Here is a 15,980-nt window from a genome sequence, read left to right on the forward strand (position 1 = left end):
AAAAATATATATATTTTTATAAAATTAATCTAATTTAAGATAAAATAATTGTATAATAATTGTATCTACATTAAAATAAATTTATGTAAAGTTAATTAAATTGCAAATGAAATAAAATTTTAAATTAAACAAAATTTAAATAAAAATTTAATAAATTAAATTAAGCTAATTGAAATTAAATGAAAATATAGTTCATCTAATAATTATAATACATTAAAATAATAAGTAAAATATAACAAATTTATATTAATATTTTTTTTAATATATAGATATTTTATAAATATTTTTCCTAATTAAAATTTTGTTGCTTCCCTAGCTAGTAAGCGTTATAACATTAACGCTTGGTCACCATTACTTAAACGTAGCGCTAACACCCAACAACCACCGTCATCATACAACCAAGTGGCATCATAGACGTCACCATCATCATCGTCATCATGAGGGCCATCATCAGTGTTGACATTAACGGATGTGTTCTGAATTTTCACATTGTGAATTTTTTGTACGCCAATTTTTTTTTTGTCTGTTGCATTTCATTTAGCTCGAATGTTGGCCATTGTACACTGAGCTGAGCTAACTGATAGGCCAGTGTGTGAATGCAATTTTTGTCTTCGTTGATTATAGCGCTTTTTGCAATTTATGGTCATAAATCAATGTTCGATGTTTGATGCTTTGAGCATGTATGTGTATTTGCTATTTTTTTTATTTTTTATTTTAAGCTGGGTGCGAATGGGTAAAAAGGACACGTGTGTAAGGCTACAGGACATTATGTTTGAGACATGTTTTCCGTGGAGTTTTTTTTTTGTCTCTGTTTTCGTAATAGGCAATTGCAATGATTCGTAAGCATTACAATTTGAAATGTTGAAAGGTTTGTAATGCCAATGACGATGAACAGAGAGGAATTGAATAAATGAGATATTGAATAAAGTTTGATAACCGCTATAGATATGTTACACCAATTCATATAATTTGTTTAATTTTAAATTTTGCTTAAATATTTTCTTAGTATGATACTCTTCCTAAGTTTTAATTGGTCAGAGATTACTTTTTTTGTAAATTTGTCATAACCTTCAAACTAAACCCCTTCGGATGAAATGCACAAAAGTTTATTTCTCCAACTTTTTCCAATCCTTGCCTAAATATCTTAGACTAATCCTACGAACTTATTTGGACATTTTCGAAAGTTCTATAGATCGGAGATATTTAAACTGACCTAAAAACTATATTTTTAGGTCACACCATACTATCTAATTTTAATCAATTAATTTTTTTTTAGCCTCTTAGATGCCATTATGATGGACTACCCATAGTTTTCTCAAAAAACACAAAAACCAAAATGCCATTAATAATATTTCACAATTTGATGAGTGTATTAATAGAGTTAATCAATGGATAAATATTTGCCAGATGGAAACTTTATGAACTTTGAACTTTTTACCTTCACTTTGTTAAACTCAAATACATCTAATGCAATGGATCTAAATGATATTGCATGATGTCTGGATTTGTTTTTCTGGCTTCATCGTTAAGTTCCTTTAATGGCAACAGCTGCATTTAACATCTTCATTAACTTCATAGTTGAAGCCAAAGAAACAACCATTAATGTGCTGCATTCATATTCATTTCCCGAATGGAGAAAAAAAATCATTGTGGTTTCGTTTGTGTTTTTCTTCTAACAGAGGATGTCTAGGGTAGAAGTGAAACAAAGATTTTTTTTATTTTCATTGAACTTCTGCTATCTTTGGTCTAACCTTTTGCTATTATTTGTGGGGTTACTCTTTGGCCAATTGCGTACTTGTGATTGTTGAAAACCCTTCGAAAATCCCAGCCCATGAAATACACAATTGCTTGATTACTGATACGGTCGGCCTAGAATGTTAACGTTTTGCATACAAAATGCAATTTCAAAATATTTAAAGTGTATAGTAAAATAAACTAATATATATTGAATATTTATTTTATATTTATTTGTGATGGAATGGAAAAGATATCACAAATCTTTTTAAATTGTATACGGTTTAAATAGTGATCTTTTATTCAGAGGACCATGAACCATGGATTCTGATGACCATCACTCAATCTTTCACAGGTTTTTTATTGGTATTATAACTATCAATACCAAATCTAAGCACAAAAATTAAATAAGAAACATTTATATTGTATAATATTAAGTAATGAAGTGTATCAGTAACTTCGCGATCACCATTAAGACAGAAGAACTTAATCTAACAAAAACTGCGTATGTATTTCATATCTAGTCGAAATCGTACTACTCACATCCTAACCAAAGCTTCAAAAAATAACAAATTACCTCTACAAACAAGTGTCATTCTCAAAGGATCTAGTACCCAGAGCAATACCAAGGCTTTCTACATAATGGACTATCTGCGGTTTCATTTTTTTTTTCAATTTAAAAATGTTTTACAGTTCCAAAATTAAGGGCATGGTAGTGCTGAGAGTACGACTTTTGGCTCTAAATTATTGAATAATTGAATTTTATTATATCGATAAAAATCTTTGAGATGCTTGTGGGAAATTCTTATTTTCGAAGAAGGAGTATTTTTGAAAGTAAATCATTATTATTTTTCCAGTATGTCTGCGGAAATGATAACATTGATTGAAGCGCATGTATGCACTGAAAAAAATATTTACGTGGTGTTAAAGATTATGCAACCTAAATTTTAGAATGCGAAATTTACAAAATATTAAGGACAAATTTCTTTAAAATAATGAAATTTTAATTAAAATAAAGTTTATAGTCTGTGCTTCAAATTTTTTTTCATTAAATTTAGGACACAAATTTTGTAAATTTGCGTCCCTCCGTTAAAGTCGCATGTCTTTGAACTAAGGCTACTTTTCTTAAAGTAAAGAACCACATTTTTGATTTAAAGAAATTGTCCTTAAATTAACTGAAATATTGAAACTTTAGATTTAAGATAAAAACGCTTCAAAATAGGTTAAGATTTATTTTGAGGATTTAGCGTCTTTGGTTTGAAGTTTTTTTTTTGGAATTAAGAAAACATTTTTTACTTTCAAGTATCCGTTATAATTTGGATTTTTAAACTGGCATTTGTTTGTACGTGAGTACCTTTATTAATAAACCTCGAAAAAAGAATGAAAATTTGATAAATGAGATCTGCATTCTAATTTTAATTTTATTGATCTTAGATTAAAAGTCAGATAGATCGCTAAAAATTGTCTTTATTTTAAAGAATCTGCATCTTTGGCTCGGAATAAATATCAAAATCCTTAAGGGAAGGTCAAAATCTTTGGATCTAAGTAAACTTTTTTGTGAGTGTGCTTACACCAAAATAGTTTTCAATAATATAAGTCCGTTTTAAATTAATATTGTAAATATTCGGAGGAGGAAGAGGTTTCTCTATAGGCTAACCTGCAATTATACCTGAATAGTTTTTCGTATATAGTTCTTTATTGGACCTACCCTTTTGAACACCCTTTTGATCCTTAACCTCTTTACAGTTGGTATATATTCTCAAAATTTTAGGTTTATTAGCATATATACGGAGCCACCGTGGTGCAATGGTTAGCATGCCCGTCTTGCATACACAAGGTCGTGGGTTCGATACCTGCTTCGACCGAACATCAAAAAGTTTTTCATCAGTGGATTAACCCACCTCAGTAATGCTGATGACATTTCTGAAGGTTTCAAAGCTTCTCTAAGTGGTTTCACTGCAATATGGAACGCCGTCCGGACTCCGCTATGGAATCGGGCAGCACTCAGTGATAAGAGAGAAGTTCACCAATGTGGTATCACAATGAACTGAATAGTCTAAGTGAGCCTGATACATCGGGCTGCCACCTAACCTAATCTAACCATATCTACGGATTTCGAAAGTTCTAAAAGTTGTGTAACAAATAATCAAAAAAGGAAGTGGGAGCATTATATAGAACAACAAAATCGGGTTTATAAAAAAACGTCATATTTAAAATCTTCATTTTCAGATTTTCTTTGGGTTATTTCTGAGAACCAGGGTTTCAAAAATTCAAGTTAGGTATTGCAGTACTTTACAATTCGTAATGGCTGATCACGTAGACATTCTTACGTTGGTGCAGTAGACTGCTTGACTCTTATATGTAAAAACAATCCCAGCAATATGACAATATTAAGATCACCTCTACGGGGAAGTTTATGGTCAATGGTGATCTCAAAGTCTACCCACCAACCGTTGAATAGTTGTCCTTTGAAGACATAATAAATAAAAGAGAAGAGTGAAAAGAACGTTTGCTTTAGCTTTGAAACCTTAAAGCAGTAGTTTTCTTTGCAAGTCCCAAAATGGTCTCCTGGACTATGAGATGTTAAACAGATTCCGAAAAATCTTCCTATATTGAAGACATATTTTTCCTCTTAGCTTTTAGTCCGCTTTAACCCTTTGACTACCATGGACGTCGGTAGGAGGACATTCGAACACGACAATAAATTCTATTTCCCACTTAATTTATAATTATTTTAAAATAAAGGTCTTAATCTAAAAAAGCTGTAAAAATTTCCAATATGGGTGAGCACTAAAATGCACTTTTAAAAATAAACGAAAAATACAACATTTTGAGTCTTTTTTTACACTATATGCCTCTAGTAAATGGACATTTAACCGATAAATGAAACTATAACCGATTTCCGGATTTTTTTTTTATTTTTTCACACTTCGAAAGAAATAATATTTCATTTGATCACAATTCAAGAATCAAGTTCTCAGAACAAGCTTATATAGTTCTTGAATTAATTGAGTTAGGTCCTCAAAATTACAATTTTTTCTACATGCTGTTAGTAAAAGTGTAAAAGAAGAAAAATTAATGACTTTAATATAAGATTTATGTCGGTAGTGAATGGATTAAGCAATACCTCAGTATTAAAATTCGCTTCAAATATTGCCCCAATGTCTTGGCTTTGCTAATCCCATAACTCGTGTCTTTTTCCTTTTACATTTTCAAAAAAGCAAATCTAACAACTTATTAATAAATCCATCAAGATGAAGAATTTGAGTACATTATTAAGTACAAAACATTTCCGCTGGAAGGAAGAAACAGTCATTGCATAATAATCCGTTTTAAACATTGAACTGTTCCAAAAGCCAAAACATAGAAGAACCAGCTGAAACCAGCATTCCTAAAACTTAAAGGAGAGCAGAAAACGTGATTGCAAACTGAAAACTAAACTTAAGTCCTCTAAAATAAAATGCAAACATCAAAATCAGCATAGTTCTCAGACCAGACTATGCGGTTGTGGTTATTGCGAATCCTCGCATATTTTTTGTTGTTGTTCAGTAAATTGTGTAGTTAAGAGATATTTAGTGGATAAACCAAAATGAAAGACCAAGTACTAAGCGACCTTAACCAACTGTTGGATTAAGTTGTGAATCGTGATTTGGCGGCCAAGTGTTGCCCCAAAGGCAACGGCACTAAAAACCCAAGAAAACACAAACCAAAAAATCAACAACAAAATTTACAAACACTAAGGGTCAGTGTAGAGGAACGGGCAAACGACGACCAGACGACCATTGGGAAAATTTGCAACCATAAAGAAGTCGGAACAGACTTTACCATCAACCGCCAAAAGCACGCATCTTTCATGGAGTTTCCATGGAAAGCAGGTTAATGCTTAATTCCTGGTTAGCAAACACTCTGTAGGTGTAACAGTAATGCCTACTCCAACAATATTGCCTGCAAAATAGTTGAGGGAGCCTTCGAAAGAAAAAGAAAAACAAAGCAACAAAAAACAAAAACGCAAATGGTGTGATGGTGATACTTAACCACTGATTATAATGTTTGTAAATTTTATTTCACCTTGCGGGCAATTTGTAACACCCCCCCCCCCCCCCCTTCTTGGGGAAAAACCATGAAAATGCCAACAATTGTGCAAAAAAACGGAACAAATAGAAGCAGAAGTAATTTCAGTTGGTACGAATTTTATATACCCTGCCTCAATGATGGTATGCAGCAGGTTCACTTGAATAACCAGGAATGTTTTATCGCCGGAGCAAGTTTCGAAAGCTAGAGAGAGAGAGCGACAGTAATTTAAGCAATAATTTTTAGATTTTCATGCTGGACGCATGAATGTATTTTCTCAGTGAACTCATGAAAATATGATGTACTTCTAACAATCCCCTCCACTGGTGGTATGACATTACTCGGAAGTGTCGAACAAATTATCTTGGTACTGAGTTCTTCACTCCGACTACTTATCCAGTTTTGCTGGGAAGATAAAATCCTCATAAAATTATATCAGAGATTTATCATCTTGACCGTCCTAGCGATTCAAATTTTATTTGATCCTATTAAAATTCAGTAGATAAGATTAGCATAGACTCGTGAGCAACTACACAACATTTGGACCCATAATTGGATATATGTTATACTTAATTTTAATAGGACTTTTTGTACATACACGCAGAGAAGGAATATGATCACCTCAAACATGTTTCAAGAGCAAAATGTTATTTATGTATGGTAACCATGTAACATGGTTGTCACTAAAATGTTATTTTCTCGTCAAATATAACCTGCTTGCCGAAATCAGGTGCATGCTTTCCGAGAAAATAACACGGTTGCGAAAACCATGTTACATGGTCACCACCCAAAAATAACATTTTGCTCTTAAAACATGGTTGAGGTGATCATATTCCTTCTCTGGGTGTATAATGCATAGCCTTATATATTATGTTGGCTTATCGAGACCGATTTTTTAAGGTGTGTGACAAAAATGCACTCCATCTTGTCTACTCCATCTGTTTCGGGATTCCACGTTTTTATCAGTTATCTTTATTTGAAAAAGGCACTGATTCCAATTAGAAGTATAAATAATTATATAATTGAACAACGAGATATACACTGAAAAAAGAGTGAACCCTTTTCCATTGCAAAATGAACTAAACTGTAGTAATATTGACCATGATTTAGCCCTTAAGATTTTTTTCAACTTGTCTAGTTTATAATTTTCTTAAATTTTAGTTCATCTATAACATTGTAGTTTAGTTCATTTTTACAACACCATAAGATTTATATACCCCTACCAAGTTAAAAAGTCAGTATTATTTTGGTTTACTTGCTTATTTTGTGGGAAACCCGATAATAAAAATTGGTTAACAGTCTCTTTAAAATGTCGACGACTAAACTGTTTTTAAATCAATCATTCCACAGTACAGAGAAATTAAATAATTAAAGGAACAACAAACCGTTTTACTATTATGAAAATTTTCATACATTAAAATTAAACTTTCTTTAAGCAAAAGTACTTTATTATAAAAACTTATGATGAAAGTTCTTAATACAATGTTTTTTTGTGAATAAAAATGATGACCACGTGGAACAGAGAGTAGTTCATTTGAACCCGCTGTTTGGACATTTTGACTTATCCTTTTTTTATTCATCGTAGGTAGTTTTTTCACATATCTTGCTGGAAAAAATGAAAACAAAAATGAAAATTGTTAAAAATTAACACCATGTAATGAAATATAATTTTTAATTCTTCATTTTAGCTTGTAACTTACCATATTTGGGGCATTTTATCAAATGGTGTAAAGAATTCAACTTTTCTTTGGAATACGTATCTCATAAAATGTGTACCTGAAACAATTAGAGAAATAATGAAGTATTATAAATAAACTCATAAAACTGTGTTGTTACCGATGTGAAAGATATAATAAAATAAATATTCTAGTTGAAAGAAAGCCAAAGTTTTAATATAAAACTTACCAATTCTCTATTAAATTGTACGCTGAGGGGAAATATAAAAAGTTGACCAAATTTATTATGGTTACTCTGAAATTAAATATCAAATAAAATTATTAAATAAGTTTTCAAAAAATCTAATGAAAAAAATAATATGCATTAAAAACCAAATATTCTTGATAACCCTAGACAGTCATCATTTGTTGTTGTTGTTTGTTTTCGATTTAAAATGCATTTTAGTCTATTGGGAAATGGTGAATTTAAGTTATACTAATTCGACCGTTTTATGAATTTTTGTTTTATACTACTTAAAACCAAATTGAATAAGAAAATAAACTCAAGTTTGGTTCACTTTTTCGCTCACGATGAAAATTTTAGCGTCTTGAAATGAGCCGTAGTCAAAATGACAAAGTCTGACGTTAATGTACGAAAAATAAGGATGACTGTCCAGTGCTAAAAGAAAGTTAAAGAATCCTTACCAATTCACTATTAAATTACAGGCAAAGGAGTACTAACAATTTGTCCAAATGTTTAAGGGGTTATTCTGAAATTAAATATTAAATATTTCATTAAAAATATTACATTGGTTTCCAAAAAATTTGATTAAAGAAATACTAAAATAAGGCATTAAAAACCTGTAATTTTGATGATAAAAAGGTCACAAAAACGTAAATATTCTAGTTAAAATAAAGCCAATTTTTAAAAGAAAACTTACCAATTCTCTATTTTTTATTTGTTCGAATCCATCTGGAGTTGCTCTGAAATTAAATATTGTTTTTACAACAAAGAAAAGCATTAAACTGGTTTCCAAAAAAATTAATTAACAAATAATAATATACATAAAAAATATTTTTAAAAGAAATACTTACCAATTTATGAATAAACTATACGCTGAGATATAACAAAAATTTTCCAAATTCATCTGGAATTGAATATTAATTTTTTACATAGAATAATAAAAATTGCAATACACTTTCAATTTCAACATATTTTCCTCAATATTCGTTATAACTTTTTTCTAAACTACCGATAAAATATTAATAACTTTCATTTAAAAGGTTTAATAAACAAACACCAATATATGTCTCAAAAATCCAAAATATTCCATGCCTTTATACTCCCTTGTTGCATACCTACTTAAAAGATGCAACAGCCCACGCCAACGCCAACTATACAACTGAAGCATGCCAAACAAAACCAAGCCAAGCCAAAACATTCCTACAACAACAAAAACACACGTGCCTTTATTGAAAACAACACCTCATCCAGCCAAATGAACCATCCGCGAATAACAAAACACACACACACACAAACCACTAAATGGACAAAAATAAAAACAACCCCACGCTCATGTATACACAACAAAACTCAAGTAACATCATCTTTACATTAATCACATTCCACTATGCCGATAAAGATCTCTGTACTATGCATTAGTTCATCGCATCTGCTGACAATTTACTCTAAGAATAATATTCGTAAAGGCACACCAGTTTATGAACGATGAAACGTTTAACTTAAAATTTGCAAAATTTTCATGAAATGTTATCTACAATTTTTGACGAAAATGTCTATAAATTTAATTACATGTGAACTAAAAATATTTCATTGGGTAATTTTTTACCAACAATTATTAACTATAGGAATTGTCAGTAAGAAATTGCTATCCACTTTCAAGTTCATTTTTCGTAAAAAAATATTTTCTCATACAAAAAAATCTTATAGTAAATTGCACTTATTATTTACAAAATATTTTACATTTCACAAGTAGTTTTATAGCATGACAAACGAATTTTTAACTACCAGTTAAGAAATTTTTTAAGGAAATTTCCATCGTATTTTGTAGGCCATGAACTAAACGATTGCTACTTAGAATTTGTAAAATTTCCTTCCGAGTAGTTAATTTTCGTTGAAGATGCGAAAAATGAACTAAAATTCTGGAAAATTCTTGTAATAAATTAATGTAAAAATTTTCTTAAATTTACGATACACTTTTTTTTCTGTGTACTTACATTATTATTAAAAATTATGCTAATTTTCTAAAATTATTGTTACAATTTTAGCATTGATGTCTTTATTGTTAGGGTCTCGTTACGATGAATTCTTATTATTTGTTCTTAATATTAGTGTTCTACACCTATTTCCACCGCATAAAATTGGCCCATAAAACCTTTCCCTTATTTCATATACTACAAACCACACAAAATTTTTTGGTCACAATTACAAACAATTTGTGTACGTATAGCTATTCGTAAATCGAAAACTAATTATGCTAATTCCATTAAATAGCGTATAAAATTTCATATTTGCACTAGCATAAATATTTGTGTCTATATCGTCTTTGCCAAACAAAAAAAAAATCACCTCAGGGTCTTCGGATACTGCAAACCATAGGAGAGGTAATCATGGTTGAAAAATTTAAACGAAATTGTTAAACGACAAAGTAGCCAACTATACTTCCACCATCCTAGTTAGGCTGGTGCCTGTGATAGCAAAGCCATGGAGGAAGAAACACATCTGTTGTCAATTGTATATATGTAGGAATTTATATGTTTGTATGTATATTTGCACTTAGATACCCATATAATCATCATTAAGTTTGATTTTCCTTTTAGACACGTTTAGGAGTTTTTTGTTTTTCTTACTTTTCCTTAAGCCAAGCACACTTTGCTCATAGTTAACCAATTCATTATTGCTGCAAATTGATTTTTATCCAAGTTTAATCGATTGTTTATTGCAACATAGCCATAACACAGTGGCATAATAAAGGATTCAAAATATTGTATTTATTATAAGCCATAAATAATAAGTTAATTTTATAACAACTATATACGGTCGTAAGTTCAGCCAGGGCGAATCTTATGTACCCTCCACCATGGATTGGGTAGAAAATTCTACTAAAGATGATATGACTCTTAGTCCATATGGAGAATACATCTAGTTCTTGATTGTTTTATATAGAGGAGTCTATAAATAACTATGAATGGCTTTGACCATTAGAAAGTCAAATTTCACCCGGATTGGATCAAATTTGCTATTTCGAGAGGCTCTGGTGGACAAATTTGGGTCGACATGGACCAAGTTTTGCATGGCGTTACATGCCATATACAAATACAACGTGCCAATTTTCAACCATATGATGAAATTTGCTCTTTCAAGAGCGTCCGCAAGACAAATCTGGGGTTCAGTTTATTGGGGTCTATACTTAACCCTACACTCAAAAAAAAAAGCTTGCCCGGTTCCAAAGATTTTGTCCTTACTTTAAAAATATTGGTATTGATTCCGAGCCAAAGAAGCGAAGAATACAAGTAAGGATACTTTTAAGACACAATTCTCTTTTAAAATTGGGTTTTGTGTACTTGCTTCTAGGAAGCAAATTTTAATTTTTCGCATTTTCAGTTTTTTTTCTTCATATGCCATCAAAGTCCTTTAAAAACGAGTTAACGACAACTTTATTTTCCAAATTAAGACTCGACTTCCAGTAGAAATTATGCTATGTTTCAAGTAAAAAACTTCTTTAAAATAAAGTTTTGAAAAACATGTCCTATATTTGAACGATTTTTTGCTTTGTAGTCAAGATACAAAAAGACAACAAATTTAAAGACAGTTTCTTTAAATTAAAAGAATTTTTCTGAATTATTGACCTTAGCCCAAAAATTTTTCTTTCATGTTTGATACCCATTTTTAAATTAAATCACTTAATTATAAGGACAATACCACCTCATTGAAAAGTTTATCGACTTTTGGGACAAAGAAAAAAACTTTATATTAGATGTATATAGAATATATAGAAATGCATCTTCTATGCTAAGCAAAATTTGGATTCGTATTTTAAAGACATGAAATCTGTGACCTCACGACAATATTTTTTTCAGTGTAGACAGTCATCCTTCATCAATATGTCGACGATTAATTTTATTTTCGATCTAAACTGTGTTTTGGTTAATTGGGAAATGACAAATTTAAGTTATTCTAATTCAAAGATTTTATGAATTTTTGTTTAACATTAAATAAAAATTAACTGAGTAAAAAATTAACCTATATTTTGGTGTTTATTTTTGTTTATGATGCAACTTAAAGCGCCTTGAAATAGGTCAAAATGACAAAGTATGACGTTATTGCAGCAAAAATAAGGATGATTTCCCAGGGATAACAGTGGTCCTATATGGCCCATTTGCAATACCATCCGACCTACATCAGTAACAACTACTTATATCAAGTTTCAAGTCGATAGCTTGTTTTGTTTGGAATTTAGCGTTATTTCCACAGACGGACGGAAGGACAATTAATTTTTAATTGAAATGTCTTCAATCACAAAAATGATAGTATCAATCAATCACTAAAGTCAATTAAAAAATTAATTGTTCCATTTAAAAAATTAATTGATCCAATTAATTTTTGTGATTGATTTGTGTTTCAATTAAAAATTTGTTCAACCAATTATATTTTTAATTGAATACTTTCTTTTTTTTAATTAAAATTTTAATTGGAAAATTTTTGGTGATATTTTTTTCTGGGTATAATGAATAATAATAAGGTAATTTTAATTTTAACCTAGAGGTCTTTTATTTTATTCTCTTTATTTATCAATTCAAATTTTAAAATTTTAAATTGTTAGAAATTTTAGCCATTTTTAATACTTCGGCATAACAAAAAATCTTTTGTAGATTCACTTTTTGAAGTAATTATCAAACTGGGATAAATAAATAAAGAGGACAAAAAAGACCTTGAACTTGAAATGAAAATTCATTAAAAATTTAATAAAATATTTATATATGTATTTAAAAAATACAATTCTTCGATTTTTTTGTCGATGTTCTGTGACAAAAATTTCGTTCTTTCTTTCATTTTTGTATTTGTTTTCTTTCCACTGTCCCATACACAATCGTTAATCATCTTCATAACCATGGAAAGATAGAAAAAGGCTATGATGTTTTCGACCAAACCACATATCAGACAAGCAATAAAATGCATCTAACAGAATCCTCCTCTAAACAAATCGGACATAGTTTAGTTGCATCAACTGCTTGGGTAGTATTGATGAGCACAAAGCACGCTTGCACCCAAACTTTTGAGTGTATGTATGTGTATGTGTCAGAGAAGGAGGTGTGCGTATAAATCTATCTGCAAAATCTATGCAGAAAGAGGAGATGGATTAAGAAAATTATTTATGTTAGTTCACACGTTGTTTTACACGTAATTTATTATGAAGATCCACACACATACGCAAACATACATTGTATGCAAGTGCAACAATTATAGAGACAGCAATATCGCACTCGCATCACAGCAAAGTAATACATTTAGAAAAATACAAAGTTATAAATATAAAAATGTATAGGATTATAAAAAAATAAGTTTGAAGTACATTAAAGGATGATTTAATTTAAATCCAAGTAAACAAATATTGTGGGTGAGTAGGAAATCGATCATTGCCATGGGAGAAGCAATAGAAACAATTTTGTTATGATTAAAATAATAAGAGAGGATCTCTTGTTAAATCTCTGAGAATTTCACTCTCTCGAAGAGTGAGAGATTTAGCCCTATGATAAGTTCAGTGCAGTGTTGCCTGGTTGGAGGTTTTCCCCCAAATTTATGTTTTTTTCCACGTTTTGGGGATTTTTAGGGGCAACATTTATTTGGGGGGTTTTTAGGGGTGAAAAATATCTTATACCTTATAAAGTAAAACAATCCTCAATCAAATTTGGAACAATTTGGGCATAAATTTGAAGATAAAATTAAAACATAAATAAATAAGTTATTTACTTCCGACAATTTGGTCACTGCCAATGCAGAAGATTTATATATTTTGGACTATTTTTGGGGAATAATGCATATATACTGAATTTTATTTTGTTAAATTTTCTACATTATAAACCCAATTTTGATTTATTTAATTAATTTATTTAAATTTTGGACTATTTTTGGGGAATAATGTATATATACTGAATTTTGTTTTGTTAAATTTTCTACATTATAAACCTAATTTTCATTTACTTAATTAATTCGATTTAAAAACTTTATAATTTGATATCAATTTTGTGTGTACCTGTATGAATACAGGATTTTTCTCAAAATTTGGAAAGACATTTTAATCTACTTACATTCCTAAAATTTTTGGGGGTTTATGAAAACACTCTAGAACAATTTAGGGTTTTTTCCTAATATTTGGGGGTAAGGTCCACAAATGACCTGGCAACACTGGTTCAGTGATATGAGAGACATTTTAATTTGATTCATATATGAATGGTGTGCAAAGTGTGCTTATTTTGTTTTCTAAATCAAATTTTGTTTCCCTCAATGCCCTAACCATTTTGATCGCTTTCAACTATTTTTTCTTTAACTGCATTTATAACGTATGGATTTTGTGCTAGGGTTTTTCTTGTTAAGTGTATATATTTTGTTGGCCTTATGATTTTATGACCTTGGGGCTCAATTGCCATCACTTATAACTGCATGTATATGTTTGAAGGGGAGGTTTCAATACATCTTGAGGCTTTGTTGAGTTAGTAGTGTCTGTTTAACAACTCTTTAAAATCGTTGTGTTTTCCTAAATTGCCATGATGGAGTGCAGTTTAAGCTCAATGACCATTTTGTATTCATAATTTTGTAATTTTTCAAAATCATTAGTACTTGAAATTTATGGCATCATGCTGTTGCCACCGCTCTAACACAGAGGGAGTGCATTCATTTGAGAGCATTTACAACCACTTTTTTGAACGCGAAAATGTTGCAGCTCAATTATGTTTGTAACGTGGGCTCCAAAATGGTGGGAGAATGTAATGGTTAATTTTTTAAGGTGTGGAGATTAGTGGTTAAAAGAGTGAGACTTTAATTTGTCATTTGTTTAAAATGGAATTACCATAAAAAATACTGGCAATGTTTTTGTAAAGAAAATTTTGTGTTTAACACCAAGTTCAGGACTATATAAAAAATGCCTCCATGATTTTGAATTAATGAATTGAGTGATACTTGATTCCAATAGGTTATTCTAGCAACATTAAAACTAAATTTCTGTACGGTACATCAAAAAACTTAATATATTATAAAATCGATTAGACAATTAAACCAATAAGGACCAACGGAATTCAGCTTTGGGACTGTATTGCCAAAGAAGATTAGGAGAAGATTCAAAAAACTCCAAACCAAATTCTTCGAACCATTACTTACGCACCTCTGTTCATATGCTCAGTTGTAATAAATTCTAAGTAAAAATATATATAAGTTTAAAAGGTCTGTAGTTTTGATGTAATAAGGGAGTATAGTTCGGGTAGACTTTTGGAATACAAATAAATGCAGAAAATGTTAATGTGTTGTTATAGTATAAATCAAATTGCATTTATTTAATAATTTATTTAAAAAGGAAAATTAGACAGCCTGACTGACAAGATTTGTTAACATACAATCAGGAAATTAAGAATATTTTTAAATTTAGTAGTAAACAACTCCCGTTTCTTCTCTTACAATTTTTGTGCAAAGTTTAGATGTCATAATAACCCAGCAAAAAAATGGAGCACTATTTCAGCAGGATTGTAAGGGAGAAAGGCAGTACCAAATGCTTACAAAACAACCGAATCAGCGCTGAATTTTGTGGGCAATGCCCCGATTTAGAACAGTTTCTACATAGCGCTGATATAATTGCTCATTTCAATAGCAATATTGCTCAGAAGTGATATATACTTCTGAGCAATATAGCATTGTTGGTATGAAGGAATACAGCACTAGTTATCATGCATCTGTACTGCAAACGAATGATCATAAACTAGTTTGGTTTCTCGTTTACGTTATTGCCAGCGATACATGCAGTGTGGATGCACTGCCTACTTAATTGTATACCAAAAAGCGCAACTAAACTCGTACTGCTGAAGTATTTTTTGCTGGGAATAAAATGGTACAAAGTATAAAGATCAAAAGTGGATCAGTAAAATTCTTAGCTGGACTTTAACAGATTTTATTTCTCTACGCGGTGATGAAGCAAAGAAAACCGCATATCCTAGGAATTTATATCTACCCAACAACTAAACAATTAAATAAACCGCTGATTTACTTGATTTGATTGTTTTTTTTAATATTAACAATTAAAACGAAATTCACGATATTCATAAAAACAACACTTTTAGGTACTAACTTGGAACAAAGATTTAATAAGAATATATGAGAAAATTTTGAATAGAAGATATTCAAACCAAAATTCAAACACCGAAATTAAAAGGACTAAATAATTTTTAATTGGATTTATTATATTTAGTTGGCAAAAAAAAAACCAATTAAAAATTATTTGGATCAATAAATTT

At 30.2% G+C, this 15,980-nt stretch overlaps 1 protein-coding gene and 1 long non-coding RNA gene across 2 annotated transcripts in view; both read right to left on the reverse strand.

Moving 5' to 3' along the window:
• Positions 1–15,980, reverse strand: part of Antp (homeotic protein antennapedia) — a 345,732-nt gene that overhangs the window by 202,484 nt on the left and 127,268 nt on the right. The gene's annotated exons all lie outside the window — the stretch shown is intronic.
• LOC142242977 (uncharacterized) lies at positions 8,166–8,609 on the reverse strand. The gene is made up of 3 exons (XR_012724276.1): positions 8,556–8,609; positions 8,402–8,444; positions 8,166–8,230 (listed from the first exon to the last, which is right to left on the reverse strand). It is a non-coding gene; the product is annotated as an uncharacterized LOC142242977 (long non-coding RNA).

Source organism: Haematobia irritans, chromosome 1, assembly GCF_050003625.1.
Source record: "Haematobia irritans isolate KBUSLIRL chromosome 1, ASM5000362v1, whole genome shotgun sequence".
Classification (NCBI taxonomy): Eukaryota; Metazoa; Arthropoda; class Insecta; order Diptera; family Muscidae; genus Haematobia; species Haematobia irritans.